The 17,010-nt window shown below is 29.3% G+C and overlaps 1 protein-coding gene across 2 annotated transcripts in view; it reads right to left on the bottom strand.

Annotated features, from left to right (window-relative positions):
- Nucleotides 1-17,010, bottom strand: part of LOC123294501 (protein dimmed-like) — a 73,091-nt gene that overhangs the window by 36,335 nt on the left and 19,746 nt on the right. The gene's annotated exons all lie outside the window — the stretch shown is intronic.

The following is a 17,010-nucleotide window of genomic DNA, read 5'->3' as shown; positions in this document are numbered from 1 at the left end:
AAATTTATAATCTTAAAAAATATATTATTGATAGGAAACTATTTTGTAATGATTAAAACTAAAGTATTTACAATTTTTTTAACGGATATTATACGTTAGTTTTTAATATTTATTAATAGAAAGTAGCATTCATCAAAGATAAATTTTTCGGATCATTTAGTGCAAAAAAAAAGACAATTATTAAGTAAAAATTTAAAGATTTAAATTACGTATTGGCCTTCTGGCATTTTGGTAGTTAAATTACTTATTATGGGTATACGGGACGACAGGTACCTTGAATTAGTGTGTTATATATATATATATTGGAAAGTGTTGTACCTTGGGTAACACTTTACATTTACATTTAAAAAATTTATAACATATCACTTTTATAGAATATTTGTTCGAAAATAAAATGAATTTCTTAGTTATTTTAAATAAATTATATTATTAATAAAATATCATGGAGTCATATTTATTACGGAACTTACAGATGTATTTTTAACGATTGGATGCAGAGTTTCTGAGATATCGCAATATTTGGATCGACTTTACTTCGTATCTCAAAAACTATTTAAGTAGTCAACAAATGCACCCCATTTTTGTACTTTTTGGGTCAAAATTACCTTATATACTGAGTTTTATCGAAATTGGAGATAAAAAAAAATTTTCGATTTTTTGCAATTTTTTTAAGGGGTACCCCTTTGAAAAAATTGGGGAAAAATTTTTGTTTTGGAATTTGATGAAACTCAGTGGATGAGGTAATTTTGATCCAAAAAGTATAAAAATTTGGATATATTAAAAATCGGACCTATAGAAACTATCAATAATAATTTGAAGGATGAAAAATGGAAGGATACATAGCCACCAAGGTACAGAACTTTACCATATATAACATATTAAATAAGAAAGTTTGAAACAAATAATGTTATTTTAATAGTTTACCGGAAATTGGTACAAATAAATTAATAATAAACGAAATGAGTTCAAAATCATTTATTTTGATTGCTTACAGATAGTTGTTAATTTTATGTTTTCAATATATTTTTGAATTACAAAAAAAAAAAAATCAATTAACATTTCACGAAGAATAATATAATAATTATAAACGGGTATTTATAAACTGGGTACCAAAACCACTTTAAATAATGATAGACAATGAATAAAAAATTTCATGGTCTATCACAATAATTCTTATCTCAGTAATCTCTGTATTCGGAACCCGAGTAGAAATTTAAATCCGGGTCTGATCCAATTGGCCGTAGGTTCTATCCGGCTTGGATGTGGAAAATCTGATCAGATTCGGACAAGTTGTGTAACGCATGAGTCGCTCTGGGCCGGAGCTGGTACAGTCATCCGGCCCGCATCGACTCTGCTTTTACAGCCCTAATAGAGGTATTTTTATCCGTCCCGGATTGGTTCTCGACTGATCAAAAACTGATCCAATTTTTCTGAAATGACACCATGCTGAGAAGTGGTGGGCCGGATCAGATTCGGATAAGATTTGTAACACTTGAGACAGTCCGGGCCTGAAGCTGGTGCACATATCCGGCCCACATTAATTAAGCTGTTATGGCCCTGATAGGGGTACTTTAATCCATCCCTGATTGATTCTCGAATAACAGCACTGATCACAGACTGATCAAATTTTTCTTAAATGAAATCACGCTGAGAAGTGGCGCGTCGGATCAGATTCAGCTAAGGTGTGTGAAGCTGGAGTCAGTCCGGGCCTGAATGAATGTACTTATCCAACACGAATGGACCTTAATATTATGACCCTGATAAGAATATATATATCCGGCGTATGCTTGAGTAAGTAGATATAGATATAGCCGAACACCGAAAAATTTAAAAATATTTCAGACTTAAATGACAAGTGAATTTTCTCAAAATTTAACAAACCACCCGACAATTGCGATTTATTCCTTGTAAACTGATTTTGGAAACTTAAGCTATAAAATGTTCGCAATCAAGGTGGTTCGACCGTTTATAGGGGCTACGATACCACTAAGAATCACACAGACGCACAGATAAACACTTTAAACTTATTACACTCCTTTTTAAATCAATATCAAAGTGATGGTCAAGGACATCAGATGAGATGAAAATGATATTTAGAGAGCTATCATTTTTTGGGACAAATTTTTAGAAATATTTTAATTGAAATGGAAATATTTGAGTTGAGTTTGTTCTTTTGAATTACCTAATTATTTTACCATTTCACTTTTCAAATTGAATTTATTCAGGTTTATTTGACCATTCATTTCCACAGTAATTATTTATATGTTAAAATTATACGTCATGCCTTTTCCAAACTGAATTGATTTTGAAGATCATCGTCAATTTTTTATAGAGTTTAACTTTTTTGTCACAATTTTATAAAATGTCATCGATTGTTGATACTGTAGACTCACCTGTAATAGTCTTTTGCACGGGATGTCTTCATGTATAAACTAAAGCGAAATCTAGTTTTTTTTTTTAAATGCGCCCACTTAGTTGTTCTAGTTTTGTAAATTAAATAATCCGTAACAATTTTTTCGTTGGTTTTTTTTTTAAATATTTATTTATTTTTCTATTCATTGATTATCATTTTAAAAAAGTATTCTTATTGTGAGAGAAAAAAACTAATTTTAATATCAAAACGTTGTTTTTAATTTGTAGATTTTTCAGTTTGATTTCTTTATAATGAAAAAAATACAGAATGTTTCAGAATACATTACTTAAGCTTCGTTATTTTGACCTGTACGACCATAAACTGTACGACCTGGCTCATTTCATTTTGAAAAGTGAAATGGTAAAATAATTGGGTAATTCAAAAGAACAAACTCAACTCAAATATTTCCATTTCAATTAAAATATTTCCAAAAGTTTGTCCCAAAAAATGATAGCTCTCTAAGTATCCTTTTCATCTCATTTGATGTCCTTGACCATCACTTTGATATTGATTTAAGAAGGAGTGTAATAAGTTTAAAGTGTTTATCGGTGCGTCTGTGTGATTCTCAGTCGTATCGTAGCCCCAAAACGGTCGAACCACCTTGATTGCGAACATTTTATAGCTAAGTTTCCAAGGAATAAATCGCAATTGTCGGGTGGTTTTTTAAATTTTGAGAAAATTCACTTGTCATTTAAGTATGAAATATTTTTTAATTTTTCGGTGTTCGGCTATTAAAACATATAAGCATGCAGAAATGAAAGTGCCCTAAAATTCTGAAACACCCAACATAAGAATTTTTTATTGAATAAATATGTTTGTATATAGAAAATAGCATATAATAAGAAAACTTTGTTTCAAAAGTTGTTTCTTTTATCAGTTACGATCAAAACAGTTTTTTTTAATAAAAGTAGGTGTTAATCATAGATAAGACTTAAATAATGTATTAAAAAAACTTTCTATTTGAAATTTTTACTAACAATTGCTAATTGTGTAAAAAAATTCTAACTAAAATATACGATAAGATAAATTTGATAATCTACTTTGTTAGATTTATTAGGATTTACGCAAGTTAAAACATACCAAATTATTTAAATACCTTTCTGATTTATTGAACAATTGGTTTAATTTAAAAAAATACATATCTTGAACAGCTCAAAATTTAAATGTTAGTTCGTTTGTGTATTGCTAATGGACTCAAAAAGTTCTGCATTGATTGAGCTCAAATTCTTACACGATATACAACCTGCTTTGATGGTGATTTTTATATATTTTTAACTTTCAGAGGGTGAAAAAGTGGAGCATGAAAGTGAAGATGAACAATCGCATATTTTCAAATATACTCAAGTGGGGTGTCAAATAAAAGAGCATGTCATGTACATTACAAAACTGTAACTCTGACACAAGGGTATATGGGGGGGGGGGGGGGGGTAGTTGAAGGAAAGGATGAGTTGAAGAAAGGGCAAGATGTGTACATTAAAAAACTGTAAGTAACATGTTCAAACGTTTTGAACTCTTTACCGGGGGTTTATCAAATTTCATAAAATTTACTAGATACTTCTCATATATTACCATGCAACCATAATGTCTCACAGCGAAGCGTGGTAGGGTACAACTAGTTAATATATAAAGAATTTTAATTTTTCTGAGCAAGAATGTGATGATAAAATGTGGTGTTTATCACATTATTAATTTCATCAAAAAGGAGACATTCCAGTTTATTTGTAATTGATTCTATTTATAATTTTTCGTACTTTTTCGAGACTTCAAAGAAGTAGAGGGCTCGAAGTAATAGTTGACATAAGAAAGTTTTGATTCAAGAAATGAAAAAAACTTTAAATAGAGCTTTAGATAATAAAACTTTAAATTAAATAATAATGAAAATTGTATATATATATATATATATATATATATATATATACCGCTACTTTTTACAATGAAATAGTCATTTGATTAATTCTTAAATCAATTTAAAAAAACAAACCTTTTTTTAAATAAAATATTAATAAAGCAGAACCACTCCTAAACACACTTGCCTTTATGCATATAACATGGAACTAGTTTTTCAATTCAGTCTTCGTATTATAACGGTATTTGAAAAATTTGTGAATAAAAAAAAAAGTCAATTTTTCAGGACAATAAAAAATTAATTATCATAGACTCACAAAAACAAAAATCAAGTCCATTAAATAATATTCAATTTTAACAGGTAATAAATCAGGTAAAGCAAAAAAAATAAACGTTTTAATTTACACAATTTTTTGTATTTCAATATTATTTACATTATTGCTAAAAATGGCATGCTCAAAATAATAAGAGGTTGGTAATTATCTCACCTTTTCATGTTTGCCCAAAAATGTGAAAATAGTAAAACATCTACTGTGTTTTCATTTCAATTTAACTCGATCTGTACCATCTCTATTAAAGCATAGAAAACCATTTCTAAGAGAATAGCTTTTTCTAAAAATACTACCTTTATTATACTAATACGTTAATTTTTTTTAACCAACATTCTTATCTACCAATTTTTCATTCGCAATAAAAATATAGGAGAAATTATAAGACCTTCACCTATTTTACTCATTTATATACGAACTCGACCTCACTTTTTACGTCCTGAGCACGCTGTAAAAATTTCAGCTCGATATCTCTTTCGTTTTTGTGTTAACGGACGGACGGACAACTTAAAATGGACTTTTTAGGTGTTTTTGTGAACATTTTATACCAAAATTTTTTACGAGTATAAATTCAGTGTTGTAAATTCATTTTTTTAAAGTGTTAATTATATATTGAACTGTCACCAATTGACAGATCACGTACTTATACGTCATCAACAGAAAGCGCCAGAAAACTGCGTTTAAATATCTCAAAATTATAATGTATTTTAAATATTTTTTTACACTTAAATACAGCATTTTTAAGCAGTATTTATATTTTTTTACTTTGTAATAACGGTGTAAACAATGAATTAAAAATATAAAAAAAAATACATGAATATTTATACCATGCATATATGAAATCTGCAAGGTATAATAAGTTTAGTCCCAAGTAACGCTTAAAAATATTGATGTTACCCACAAAATTTTGGTATAGGTGTTCATAGAATCACCTAATTAGTCCATTTCCGGTTGTCCGTCCGTCCGTCTGTGGACACGATAACTCAAAAACGAAAAAAGATATCGAGCTGAGCTGAATTTTTACAGCGTACTCAGGACGTAAAAAGTAAGGTCGAGTTCGTAAATGAGCATCATAGGTCAATTGGGTCTTGGGTCCGTAGGACCCATCTTGTAAACCGTTAGAGATAGAACAAAAGTTTAAATGTAAAAAATGTTCCTTATCAAATATGAACAACTTTTGTTTGAAACATTTTTTCGTAAATATCACTGTTTACCCGTGAGGGCGCAAATTAGGCGGAAATTTTCTAGTATGTTCTATACTTGAATATCAGGTATGTATGTGTCACATGTATGTATGTGTTTGGTAAAAAGAAACAACACTGACTATGCATGGTATTTCAACAATTAACTCAGTAAATTGTTTGTTTTCACTGGTCCCTATTACATTCGGTAAGTTATTTGTTAGGCTTGCTAAGTTGCTAAGCTTTAAAATTGAATATATTTAATCTTATATAATAGAAATTAAACATTAATATACTTCATTGAAATCAAATAATAATAATTTATTTGATATAAATAAAATAATTTTATGTATTTTAATTAACGTTTTTTTTTTTTTTTTTTATTATTATTATTATTTTTAATATTTTATATAACAATATTAATAATTATGTCTATTATCTATTATTTATTGTTGTTATTACTTATAATAAAAATTCAATTTCATTATCTATTTTTAGAAAGCAATAATTGAAAGTATATTATACGTAGACGTATGTACCTAGTATTACCCAGTCCTAGTCCCAGCCAACCGCTCGACTCTGCTTTGTAGATACTAGTACTGACTGCTGTTATATTATTAAATAGATATAATTAAAATAAATATAATGAAATATATTACACTGTTTATACAAATAGATATATGTACTTTGAATAAAAATATATTTTTCAATCTTATTTCCTCCGAAAAGATAGACTTATGTTCTGTATCGAAGGTCAACGTGTAGAGGTAAATACGCTTTTTCGCGGTTTTTAAGGCTATGCTCACCTGCACAGCCACTACAAGTTAAGCTAGAGCAGGCATGGGCAAACGGGACTCACAGAAGTACCTCGAATTCCTAACTGAACACACGAGTAAGACAGGGACAACCTAACCAGTGACAACCTAAAATTCGAGTAAGATAGAAGGACAACATATTTTTTCTACCTATCTCATTACTATTAGATAGAAGAGTCGTATACCCGTCTCGCTTCCTCCTTTAGAAATACGGACTTGGATAAAGAGACACACAATCAAGTTTATGACACACAGTAAAGTTATAACAATGAGGGTTGAAAATAATAAAAATATGTAGGTTCAGTTAATGTAAAGAAAGTGCTTTATGGAGGTGTCAACTTCTCAGTTCCCACTTTTTTGTCAAAATAGCATTTTCATGTCTATCACATGAAAAAAAAATCGCATTGCAATAAAACGTATCTTATAATAAAAGAGTAGCACCTAATGAGGTAAATATGACTTTAGTGGCGGAGCTTTGCTGCTCAATAGTTTTGTGTTATTTTATTCTAATTATTCAAAAAGTTTATCTAAAAATTTATATTATTACTATCATTTGTACGGGAAAGTTGTTAAGGTCGGCCACGCTTTTGACCCATTCTTACAAAGGTCTAATGAAACCGAGCCCTACATATATATCATATATGTAGGTATAGATAGAAATTGAAGCACAGCTTTTCCTTTCAGATGGTTTAAAGTCTCTAAACGTATTAATCTCTAGACGTATCAGAACGATTTAGTAAGGTCATAGTTTGGCAACCATTTTTGATCTTTATTTCTATAACGATATATTCGTGTTTCAAACTGCATTTTAAAATGTCATGACATACATAAGATAATTATTTGGATCTGATCTATATAAAATCAAAAATGGCTTTAATATCTCTATCTTTGTCTACTTTATCTAGGTATATTAGGTTGGTCTATCCATAAATCCCGCTTGCCATATTTTCGAACTTATTATGATGATTCAATGTTTGTATTTCACGTATACTAATTGAATATTTTTTTCAAACTTTTTTGAAATTTCTATTCCAAGAATTTGCCATGAAAAAAGATTCAAAACAAACAAAGTTCACAATAACGAAAGAATAAACTAGACAACTTTCCTCTATTATTTATATAATTATATTTAAAGTATACATGGAAATAATTAGTAAAATATAGAATATGATTTTTTTATCTAAGAAAGATAATTTATTTACAACAACAAACTTCCTGAAAAATTTTAATAAATACATTTTACTAATTAAGTTTTATTAAGTACGGTAACGATTAAAAAATATTTATTGGATTGTTAAATTGCTTATCTGTTCATAGATAAAAGTAAACAAGTGACAAACAAATTGAGTTAATTATTGAAATACTCTGTATTCGTTGTGTGCGTAGTCATTAGGTAGGGACAATAAAATCAATGCCAGCACTTCCAGCAATAATTTGCAGTTCTTTACATGCACTAATTAATTAAACTTAATGCATTAAAAATTTGTGAAATAACAAATCAAATTGGACAAATATTATTTTTCAAATGTAAATTATCATAATTATTTATTTAAATTTTGTGAGACAATAATATTAAATTTTCAATGTAAGTCATAAATGCAATCCATACAAACAATTATGGCGGCTAATTATCCGGACTTACCCTACTCGACATAAAAATTACATACATATAAATAAACTTTTATTTGATTTTTATTTCTTTAAATTATAAGTTTTAATTCCGGTGAATATTTGTAAGTGGATAATGAATAATAAATAATATTATTATATTTTATATGATTTGATTATATAAATCTTTTTCATAATTAAATATAATTATTAGGTACGAGAGTATACCTCACTGGAAATTAAGTCATGCCTACTTAAACTTAATTAATAGCCGTTCATAAAATTCTTATTCAATTTAATAAATATTTTCTTTCTAGTTAAAACGATAACTAGCAGGAAATACCTCTCTAATTCAAATCGTCTAGTATCCGTGGTACAGGACGTTTCTTGATCCGAAATACATCTTTTTAAACTTTATCTTCCCAATGGTTATTTTAAAAACCGAAATATGTCTATGGGCAAACGTGGCTTAGAGAAGCAAGCCACTCAGACTTCCGTATCTAACATACGAGTAAGACAGTGATACCCTAACCAGACAGAGAGACAACATTTTTTTTCTACCTATCTCATTACAATAAGAGAAACTGAGATACGTAGAAGAGTCGTATAGACGTCTCGCTTCCATCTCTATGAGCAATGCGGACTTGGATAAAGAGACACACAATAAAGTGTAACAATGGCGACTTTGACTCAAAATAGCTCGCCCATGCCTGATCTAGAATAGTATATAGATTACAAAGAGCAACAAAAGAATCAAATCATACAATATTTATGAAGTGGTTTATTAAATATGATATAATGATTCAATTTTTACTGTCATGATTAATAAAAAATATGTGTATCATAATAAAATGTTATTCTCATTAGTCTATAAAGCGTTTAAGATTTAAAAAAAAAAAATTGAAACAACATCAATAATTAAGAAAAATAAAATTATTTTAATTATTATTTCTTGTTTAAGACATATATTGATTGTACCCGGTAAGCCTATGCTAATAATTTGAACAAATAGAGCGATTTAATCGAGGTAATAAAATCGAAGAATGACTGTTAAGACGTCAAATCTCTAATCTCGTCGTTGAGACGTCAGCGTTTAAACATGGCCATGAAAATCACACAAGCCATGGAAATTTAATCTATATATATAAAATGCTTGTCCTGAATGACTGACGGATCATTGCTGATGGAAGAGACCTGAAACTTGGAGAGTGTGTTCTTAGTAGGACGTAGGAATCCGATAAGAAAGGATTTTCCAAAATTCTACCCCTAAGGGGTGAAAAAGGGAATGTGAATTTTACATATGGAAAACCCGTGTTAATAATCATAGATAATATTTAAATGAAGCGAAGTAAAATATCTCAAAAATTTTTAGCTTAAAACAAAGCCAAACAAAACATATTTAAAAAAAAAAAAAATGTGAGCCGTCACGGGACGCCTGGCAGATGTGAAACATCGACATTATTTTGTAAAAGTAATATGCAGAAAAGAACAGATTGTGATAGGAACTAAATATGTCATAATGATAAAATAAAATATTACGATTTTTTTCCAGATAACAATGACTATTTATTGAATAAACATTTATTTTCATTAAATACAAAAATTTACGAATTTATTTCAAATCGTGACTACTTAATTCGTTTAATCAGTGACTTCGGTAATAGTTATATTCGATGTTGCCTCTGAGGACGGTATTACTGTGACAATTGGTCGATGGTAACTGAAGTATGTTACAAAAGTATTGGACATAACTACTGCCTGTCTACACACTACTGCATATATACTGTATATATATACCATCATTAAGCTACTACTACTGTCTACACACTACTGCATATAAACTGTATATATACTATTATATAGCAAGGCGACGCCAGAAATCGGTTTTACGTGCGGCTATAGATGTTTCACATCAAAAAACATTAAATCCACCTCCTTTTTCTTTTTGAAATCGATTGAAAAAATATAACAATAAAAATTATCAAAGAATGTGGGTATATATGAGAACATTATGGGTTTTATAAATACATTACATTATTTATATTGCAGAAGTCACGGTCATCAACTTCACACATTTCTTTTATAAAATGTAATTTTTAATACACTCATTCAGATCTGAATTATTGAATTCATTTTATTACAATTATTAAATAACTAATAATTCTGAAACGTTATAAATTTTCTATTAATATCAATAAATAATTTTAAAATTATTCCTCCGATTTTTCAGCCAATTAAGATGATTTTTTGTTAACAAGGTAAGTGTTCATAACGAGGGTAACGTAGTCATCAGAAATTGCGTCATATTATACATCACAAATATTATATTATTAATAGTTGTGATGGGCTGACGTAGTGCAAGGCAGTCGTGGGCAGCCAATATAACCTAACCTAAACTACCTACGCTTGGGTCAATATCTAACAAGTGAGCTTGACATGATGATAATAATTATAGGCTAGGCTTGGATTAAAAACTTCACCCTATATTTAACAATCTCCATCCAGGCTTGAAACAACATTATTGGTTCGATTATTATTCCCTGTATGAGAATAATTTTTTAATTGCAGATTCTTATCCATTACACAAATAAAATTCTCAGAGGAATAAAAACACACACACCTTTTTAATAACGAAAAATTCATGAATACAAAATAAATTGACTTAGTTTTAAATTTTGAAATTTACAATTGTTAAATACTCCTTAAGTAATTAACATCAAGTTATATGAAATTAAATAAATTATTCAACAATTTTATAAATATAGCTACAAGCTTTTAAACTTGATAGGTATAAAATTAGCGTACATTTTCCGAACATATTTGCCACAAATCAGAAATTCGTAGAACAACGAACAGTGATATTATTGAGAGAGCTGCACTTTTAGGTTCTGGGCCCGACAAATTGATGAATATTTTCTATTTTCTGATATTAATAGGCAGATGATGGACTCTTGGACGCTGTTTTTTGCCCATCCCTCAACAAAACAAAGTAGAGAAGAAAAGTTAACATTATCCAAGAGTCGATTATTTTCTTTATAAGAATCGCAAATAATAGGAAATATTCAACAATTTCAGATTAGGGCCACATTTTCCGAACCCTGTCATAATAATTACCTTTCTCAGTGTTGTCTACTTATAGGACTAGTTACACACAAAATTTTGATTTGTTGGAAATAAGTCCAAAAAATGTACGGTAGCTTTATACCTATGTAGTAGTTAAAAAAATTATATTAGATCAACACATGCGTATGATATGTATTTATAGTAATAAATTTTCTAGTAAAAATATAAACGCTTACAACTTTTATATTACACAACGTACTATTAAAAAATACATATTAATTAAATTGTATTTATTTATTGTTCATATAAATCAATTATTATTTAAATTAATTATCAATAACAAATTGAATTTTAATAAAATATTTTACTACCGCAAAAAAATAAAAATAAAACAAATATTATAAACAACCAAAAAAAAAAATGGTGTCTAGAATAGCACATAGGCTTTTATCGCGGTTTCAGTGGGATAGATTTGTTTTAATTTTTCATAGAGCAAAAGATTGACAAGATTTTGGAATAGGTAATGTTAGTTTAGGGGTTCGAATATAACAAAGGCTAATTTTTATCCCGAAAAAATGCACCGTTTCTCTGGGATAGCACACAGAAAACATGTTTTTTAAAGGGTTTTTTTTTTCAAATTCGAGACATTTTTCTAAAAAAGGCTTGAATAATTTACACAGTAACGATAAAAACTGTCCAAATCTCTTTTAATAGGGAGTAACATCACTCTCTTTTAATCACGGGTAATACCGCGGGCGTAGCTAGTTAAAAATAAACTAAAAAATTATTATTTCAACATGGAGTTTTGATGTTTGAACAATAGGAATAGTCTTCATTATATACCCACACACGATTTCGTTATCAGTATGAAAGTGTTATACAAAATCCTATAAGTTTTCCAATTTTTTGTGTAGAAAACTTAATTTTCTTTCTTGAATTTTTTAATTAATTATAATATGAATAATTAAATCGCCTAACGCGGCTAAATATGTTTTCATTAGAAAAATCAATTCGATAATAAACGACTACCTTTTGGTAGAGACCTGGATCTCTATCAAATATTTAAAAATTATATTATTAACTGTGAAACAACTTACGATTGCATCATTGTATGTTGAATTTTGTATCGATATAACTCACCTGAAACAAATAAAAATAATTAATTAATGATACTTCGTATTAAACATAAATTAAAAATCAATATGTGGCGAAAAAGTACAACAAAGTTGAAGAAAATATTATTGTAACAGGTACAAAAGTGAAACGTATACAGGGCGTTCTGTTATTGACTGCAGATCGTTATCCTGCAGAATAAGCTCATAAAGACGAAGGAAAAAGTTATTTCCCACTTTTGGATATGAGGCCTACTTTGCGAGATAATTAACAAAAGGCATATTTTAGGCATATATATATATTACGTTAGGCATATATTTGGCAGGACGGACAATTGTCCGTTTTGATAAATATATGCTGAGATACACATACACTGACACAAACCAAAGTATGTATGTTGTGTGTTGAAGTTGTAAAGTGATACCATGTTTAAGATTTTGTGTTCTGTATTACACAATTTATTCCCCCATGCCCCGTACCTATATTAATATATAATTTGATACCTCCACATCTAACTGGCTATTGGTGATTTATATTTTTGTTTTCTTTATAAATAATAACAACAAAATATTTTTATTCACTACCCAATTAAATCAATTATTGTTTTGTGATAGTCTCCCCTAAGTGACACCTACTAATTTAATGAATTTGATAGGTCTGTGAATTCATAAATCTTTCTATTTTCCCATAGTCACATCTCCCGAATCAGGTCTCAGATCGAAATTTGGTAAAGAGCTTTTTTGTTCGTCTTTATGAGCTTATTCTGTATGCCAACGATCTGCATTTAATAACAGAACACCCTGTATAGGAGCGTGCCACTACACTGTACAGGATGTCACTAAAAGATCTGTACAACACTCTACTTGTTCTTTATTGTCCTGTAAAACAATGTCAACATACCCAATATTAACCAAATATTATTTCGCACTTGAACTTAAGACGTTCATTTACCAACCTGTGCGTTCATAGGGAAACAGTATGTGAGCTTTAAATAATTTTAGACCACATTCATTTAAATCATTTAAACTTTTATATTACTAATCAAAATTTCAGTCTAAGAAATGTACGTCCTTAAGTTAAAAAAAAAAAGATTTCAAAATTTCAACTTAAGAACTAAGGCACTAATAGCTAAATCGACTTATTTTGTGCTGTACTGTATCTGATAGAGCGCTGTACATATATTTTAGGGACACTCGATATAATTAGCAAAAATTTGGGTGAACAAATTCCTCTTAAGAAGATAAAGATTTTATTGAACTTTATTTTAAGCGCAGTTTTATTTAATTAATTTTTATTAATTTAATCAGACGTCATACAGAATATTTGACATTTTTATAAAAAAAAAAACAAAATCAATAATTTAAATAAATAAAGAACGGGTGTCTTGTATTCCAACACACCCCCTCAAGACATACGTTAATTATAATTCAAATAGTTTTAAGTCCTAACCCTTGAATACATTTATCATGTAATTCTCTTGGAAGCGCTTTTGTCAAAATATCTGCAACCATTTCATTTGTAGATACATGACGTAATTTCACAATTCCATCTTTAACTGCATCTCGTACAAAATAATGACGAATATCAATGTGTTTTGTACGTGCATGATAAACTGGATTCGAAGCTAATTGTTCAGCTCCACGATTATCAATGAATAATTCAATTTCTGAAAATTTTTCTTGCTCAATTTCAGTCAACAATCCTTTTAAATATATTGCTTCTTTTACAGCTTCTGATAGACTAACATACTCTGATTCAGTAGATGAAAGAGCTACAGTTGTTGTTTCTGTGATTTCCAGCTTACAGCACCTCCTGCTAATATAAATACATATCCAGAGTATGATCTTCGATCTTCAAGACAACCTCCCCAATCTGCATCACAATAACCAACCATAGAGTTATTTTGTTTAGTATAATATATTCCAAGTTTTATTGTTCCAGCTAAATATCTCAATAATCTTTTTACTGCTAACCAATCTTCCTTACATGGTTCATTCACAAATTGAGCAAGTCTTGAAACAGTATTAGCAATATCTGGTCTAGTTCCAACGACAAGATACATCAATGCTCCAATAACTTCTCTATAAAATTTATTATTTATTTCTTCTTTATTTATTAAATTATGCATCTTCTTATTTTGTAATTCTCCTGGTGTTTTAACTGGATTACATTCACTCATTTCATATTTTTTAAGTAAATTAATAATATATCTTGATTGATTAATAAATACATACTCATCAGTTTGATTTATTTCCAATCCTAAGCATTGTTTTGCAGGACCTAAATCTTTAATCTCAAAATCATCTTGTATCTCACATTTTATCTCATCAATCCAACAAATATCTGAGGATGCAATTACAAAATCATCAACATAAATTAGTAATAATAAAATATCTTTACCACGTTTAGTATAATATAAACAACTTTCTGCTTTTGTTGGCTTAAGGTAGTACCAGCATGAAATCACTTTTCGACAGATTTGGCCGAATTTTTTTTCTGAGACCATAAAGAGCCTTTTTTAATAAACAAACATCACCCCCTTCCTCAATACATTTCAACATCTCCATAGCTTTGTTTTTTAATTCTTCAGGTACCTTACTATCATCAATAATCCACATTAGAGCTTCATGAAGCACATCCGGAATTTCCATAAAAACTGTTTCATCTAGTATCCCATTCAGATAGGCAGTCACAACATCAAATTGTCTGATTTATAAATTTAATTCAGCAGACAATGCAAATAGAAGTCTCATTGATTCCATCCTTGCAACAGGAGCAAAAGTTTGGTTATAGTCAATGCCATATTTCTGACTGTATCCTTTTGCAACAATACGAGCTTTTCTTTTCTCAATTAATCCATCTGGTCCAAATTTATTTGTTAAAATCAATTTATTTCCGATAACACTTTGACCTTCAGATAATTTTACAATATCCCAAGTATCATTTTTTAATAAACTCATAACTTCAGATTGAATTGCTCTTTTCCAATCAATTTTCTCTGGAGAATTCATAGCATCATCCAACTGAACTCCAGCTACTCCAACAAATGTATTAATATTATCATCTTCATTAGAATCAAATTCAATTCTTTCTTTAACTTCACAATTATTAACTTTAGAAAATAATTTTCTTGGACGTCCTTTAAAACCTGTTTTAATTAATCTTGGTCTCCCAGGTCCTCTTCTTTCTTCTTTAGTATCTTCTCTTAAATTTCTTCGAGGAGTTTCATGAATAGATGACTGAACACCGGATGAATTTTCATTTTCTTCATTATCTTCTAAATTTTCTGGTATTTCTGATGGATTTTCTGTTTCATTATTCCTTTTAAATCCTGTAATCAATTCAACCCATGGTTTATCTTTATTTTCAGATTCATCAACAATCAGCTGCTCAATCTTTGGATCCTTTAAAATAGTAGTAATATTGTCTTCGATAAATTTCACATCACGAGCAACAACAAATTTTCTACTTTCTGGTAACCAAATTCTATAACCTTTTGTTTCACGTGGATAACCTACAAAGATTCCTTTCATTGACCTTTCAGATAATTTACCTTTTGTTGGATCTTTATCTAGAACATACACAGTTGATCCAAACGCTCGTAAATAATTTAAAGACATTTTGTCTCTATAAAACCATCTCTGATAAGGGGTATCTCCATTGATACTTCTTGAAGGACATCTGTTTCTCAAGTGACATGCTGTAGCTACAGCATCAGCCCAAAACATGTCTGATAAACTAGATTGAAGTAACAGACAACGTGTCATTTCAACCAACGTACGATTAAAACGTTCAGCAACACCATTCTGCTGAGGTGTTCTTACAACACTTAAACGACGCTGAATACCTTGATTACGCAGAAAAATATCCATCTCAGCATTACAATACTCTTTACCATTATCACTCTGAAGATATTTAATCTTTTTTCCTGTAACACGTTCTACTTGTGATTGATACATTTTAAATGCTTCAAGTGCACCACTCTTTTGTTTAAGAAAATATACTTCACACCAACGAGAATGATCATCAATAAAAGTAATAAAGTATTTTGCTCCATTTACTAATTGAGTTCTGAGTGCTGCAAATGGTAATCTTGTCATCTTGCCTTGTAAACATACTTCACATCTTGACAAACTTTTCAACTGTTCAGATGTAATTTTACTTGAAGTATTTTGATTAATAACCCGAACTAAATCATTAGCATTCAAATGACCCATACGACAATGCCACATTAAAAGTTCTGAATTAATTTTATCTTCAACGATACCAGCTTCTTCACTTCCTTCTTGTAAATAATAAAGATCACCACGCCTATCAGCTAACTTAATGTTTCCAGTTGAGTCCATAATCATTGCTGAATCTTTTCGAAATAAAACTTCATAATCTTTATTGGTAATTTTAGCAACTGAAACTAAGTTTGATCTAAGATCTGGTACAAATAGTGTATTTGAAAAATTTAATGACCTCAGCTGTTTACCATTACCAACCAACAAATTGACAGTTCCTTTTCCTTTTATTTCACTACTAACTTGATTAGCCAAGTTGATTCTTCCATGAGTTTCTTCATTAAACGCTTAAATAATTGCTTATCACCACATAAATGTGTAGTACAGCCACTGTCAAGTATCCAAGGTCGACAACTT

The sequence above is a fragment of the Chrysoperla carnea genome, chromosome 3 (genome assembly GCF_905475395.1).
Source record: "Chrysoperla carnea chromosome 3, inChrCarn1.1, whole genome shotgun sequence".
In the NCBI taxonomy this organism is placed as follows: Eukaryota; Metazoa; Arthropoda; class Insecta; order Neuroptera; family Chrysopidae; genus Chrysoperla; species Chrysoperla carnea.
Note: the sequence above shows the minus strand (reverse complement) of the source record. Positions and strands in the feature narration are given on the sequence as shown.